The following is a 4,189-nucleotide window of genomic DNA, read 5'->3' as shown; positions in this document are numbered from 1 at the left end:
GGGCGGGGAGAACGGTGCAACAATGAATGAATGGAATTCCAAAATCTCTGTAGATGTTCATTGAAATGAAAAATAAATAAAAAGAACTCTTGCCAAACAAAAAGATCTATCATGCAAGAGAGACTCTTTGCCAGCCACAGACTGGGAGCTCTCTCACGGTTTTTTTTCTTTTAAATTTTGCTAAAACTGTATCTTACGACATATTTGCTATTTCTAGACCGGGATAGAGCAGAGTTCAGAGCTCTTGCACGTAGGGTCAGCTGTGAGTCGTGGGAGACCTGATGACACATAACAACAACACATTTTCATATGTATAATTTAGCCACATGCATTCCTTTCATCATGTTCTGCAATGGTTTTCACTCCCCATTCCCAAACGATTCCAGCAGCTTCAACAGCAACTCGGCATCCCCTGACTACTCCTTATCTCGCCCTCCTGCCCCTAGTGCTGTTCTTGTCCAACACCACCAAGCTTACAGTGAACCCACGCAGAACAGAAAAAAGCTCTGCCTGGTCCCACACCATCCCCTGGCCCGTAATGGGGGGGGGGGACTGACAGGATCCGTAGGGTTTTCACTGGTTGACTTTCAGAAGCAGATTGCCAGGCCTTTCTTCCTAGTCTGCCTTGATCTGGAAGCTCCCCTGAAGCCTGCTTGGCAGCCTCACACCTCTCAGTCCTCTGACGGGTGGATGGTGGACGCGCATAAGTGCATGGACTGGGGATCCAATTGAATGTCCCAGATGGGACATGAGGGAGCTGTGGTGGCTTACAGGTAAGGGGGTGCCCTGGGGCAATCTCTCCCACGCAGTTTGTTGTTGTTGTTAGGTGCCATCAAGTCCTAGACAACTCATAGTGACCCTATGAATGGAAGACTTGAGCACTGTTCATAGAGTTTCTGGAGGCAAGCTATTTCAGAAGTGGAAGCCACTCCTGCTTTCAAGCTTGTTTTAATATAGAAGCTCCACCAAACACTGTCCACCATGGATGACCATTGTCACATTTGGCACATTAGTGTCACAGTGTTTAGCATCACAGCAACCACGAGTTACCTCTGTACAGCAATGCACAGACCAGGGCTATACCACCTAAAAGAACGTTTCACAATAAACAAATTTGAACCAGGCCTGAGGGCCATAGATTAAAATCACCCACCTTGGGTTTTACTGCCTCTAAAAACCCGCTGTAGGGTCAGCTGTGAATCAGTTCTGACTGTACAACAAACAACAACAACACAGGACATGAGAGCCCTACTCCTAAAGGGCCCGCCCTCGCTCCAGGCAGCCACCAATAGACCTTCATTTGTATGCCTTGGCCAGGTCCAGATGTTTCATGAGTGAACCAGGTGAAATCTGATCGTGCAAATCTGATCTGCGATCATGGAATATGTATCGCGTTGGTAAAACATGCTTTTAAATAGTTACACATAGCACTTTGCCAGAATATCTCAACCTGCACATATGGTAGAAATGTCAAGGTTTCTATTTTGTTCACTTACTACTTATTGCAATTAAAACGAATCAGAAAGGATGTTGTCTGTAAAGCAGGTGGCCTGTGGGGGTTCCGCGTTTAGTACAACGTGCAGCAACTGAGTCCCAGACGGTCACATGCAAGCCCATTTCTTAAAGGAACAAGAGCCAAATCACTCTGAAAGAGCCTGTAATTCTTTCCCTCCCATTCCAATACTTGTGTCTACTCTGACTGCAAAGTGTATACACACACACACACACACACACACACACACACCTTATATATTAGATGTATTGTTGTTATGTGCCGCTGAGTTGCTTGCGACTCATAGCGACCCTATGTACAACAGCCCTAAACTCTGCTCTGTCCTGTGCCAATCGCACTGTCTCCGATACGCCCTTCCCGATTACCCCAGTCACTGAATCAATCCACCTCATAGAGGGTCTTCCCCTCCCGCTCTGTCCCTCCCTAAGGTGTGTGGTTCAAATCCACCAGATGTTCCACTGAAGAAGGAGGGGCAATCTCCGCCTGTACCAGTCAGATCCAACTCAACAGCACACAGTAAGGAAAAAAAACCCCTTTTTGTTTTTTTAATATGTGTGTGTGTGTGTGTGTGTGTGTGTGTGTGTGTGTACCATCAAATCAGATCTGACTGGTACAGGAGGAGATTGCCCCTCCTTCTCCAGCAGAGCATCTGGTGGACTCGAAACACACGCCTCTGGAATTGCAGTGCTGCTTCTTACCACTAGGCTGTCAGAGCTCCCTATGTATATGCATAAAAGTACACAATTTATGTGTGTATTTCCATGTATATGTGTGTGGACACAGACGTGGATATCTATTCACCAAAACCACTACCTAGTCGATACCCACTCAGAGGGGCCTCCAATTGTGGATTTGAACCGACAACGAGAAAGAGAGAGAGAGAGAGAGAATTTTAAAAGTTGCTAAGTTGCTGATCTCTCCCCGGGTGATTAACTGCCTCCGAAAACCCGCTGGAGGGTCAGCTATGGGTCGGTTCTGGTATACAAGAGCAACAACACCAACAACACCAACAACACCAACAAAATTTAAAAAAGAAAAAACAAAACTACTGTTGTAGAATGAGGCTGACGTCAGGGTAGGGGTAAGTCTGAGAAAAAAATGGATAAATTATGTATACTGCATTGAAGCCGATGAGGGAGAGAACAGTCTAAAAATAACATATTTTAGGGCGTTATGATTATCATAAGAGTTTGGAATGAGGGTCGCAGAGTGGAGTATACTCAGGGTGGAGGTAGGGGGTGTGTGGGGGGATTATATACCAATGAAGGAGTTTTTCTTTTGCTTGTAAAGAAGAGTGAACTGGGGGTGGGGGTGGGGTGGGCGGGAAGAAAAGTGCAACAATGAATGAATGGAAATCCACAATCTCTGTAAATGTTCATTGAAAATAATAAGAAAAAAAAAGAAATAGTTGTTATCAAGTTGATCCTGGCCTATGGTGACCACATGTGCTTCAGCACAGAACTGAGCTCCCCAGGCCCAGCCTTGGGTCAGGATATCACCAGGCCTTTCCTCCAGGGTGCCTCTGTGCGGGCACTCAACCGCCCCCACATGTGAGTTACATCCCCAAGCCTCAAAGGGGCTCCTCTGGCCAGTCCTGTTGGAGCCTTTTCGAAGAGAAAGTGCCCACAAGAGTTCACCCTGGGGGGAAGTAGGTGTGGTGTCTTTGACAAGCACCTGGGAATACAGGTACTAGGTAATGATGATGTGAACATCTCTTTCCTAATACTTTCCTTGGCCAAGAGAGCTGGAGACCTGCTACCTGGCAAATACTTAAAGCCTATTCAATTCTTTTCACAGACTAAAGGGGCTTGGTGTGGGGTTGCATTCCCCCCCGCCACCCCAGGGCTCAAGGCTCTACTCCCACTCTATGCCAGAGCCAGCTCCCTCCCAAGACCCTCTTCAAGGAGCTTTACTTAGAACATTCTAGAACATTTTAAGACCCTAGGAAATCCAGAGAGGGAAAAATCCAGAACGTCAACCCACTTCTCTGCCGCTGGTCGTCAGCTCATTCAGCCAATTCAGCCCCCACCCATTTTACAGGTAGGAAGACTGAGGGAAGACCAAAACAGAGAGATGTCCTGAGTTAAGGAGGCATTTAGCCTGCAGAAAGTTCTGGAAGGCAAGCACCTAGCCTTGATCCCTGTTGTGTCCCCAGCTGTGTAGATCTTTGCAGCCTGCTTCCTTCAAGCCTGCTTAAAGGCCGCCTGCCTAAAAGCCTGCTTAAAGACTGCTCTGCACCCAAGGGGTTGTGAGCTCTCATGACACAGCCTTGAAGCAGGGCCTGCAAGATGATCAACCAGGAAGAGCAGCTTATGGATTTCCCAGGACATGGGGCCGTGGAGACGAAAACCATGGAAATCCCAAATAAACCAAGACAAGCTGGTCATCTCTAGATTGGAGAGAGGAGGCTCTGGTACTCACTGATGTAAGCATTCAGCATCTAGTTAGAAAGTCAGTGGTTCAAATCCACTAGCTGTTCAAAGGAACAAGATGACACAGTGTATTTCCATGAAGATTTGCCACCTTGGGAATGTATGTGGACACTTGTGCTCTCTGTACGGTCACAGCGAGCTGGAATGGACTCAATGACGGTGGGTTTAGTTTAAGTCTGAGCTGAACTCACCCACAAGACAGAACTGCACCTCGGAGTTTCCACAGCTGGAAATCCTTATGGAA

The 4,189-nt window shown here is 47.1% G+C and overlaps 1 protein-coding gene across 1 annotated transcript in view; it reads right to left on the bottom strand.

Annotated features, from left to right (window-relative positions):
- The window catches only part of ACER1 (alkaline ceramidase 1), a 36,563-nt gene that overhangs the window by 31,785 nt on the left and 589 nt on the right, over nt 1-4,189 (bottom strand). The window lies entirely within an intron of this gene.

Source organism: Elephantulus edwardii, unplaced genomic scaffold (assembly GCF_000299155.1).
Source record: "Elephantulus edwardii isolate Elephantulus edwardi_28Jun2011 unplaced genomic scaffold, EleEdw1.0 scaffold00185, whole genome shotgun sequence".
In the NCBI taxonomy this organism is placed as follows: Eukaryota; Metazoa; Chordata; class Mammalia; order Macroscelidea; family Macroscelididae; genus Elephantulus; species Elephantulus edwardii.
The sequence above is the reverse complement of the archived record's forward strand: the minus strand, read 5'-3'. Positions and strand labels throughout refer to the sequence as shown.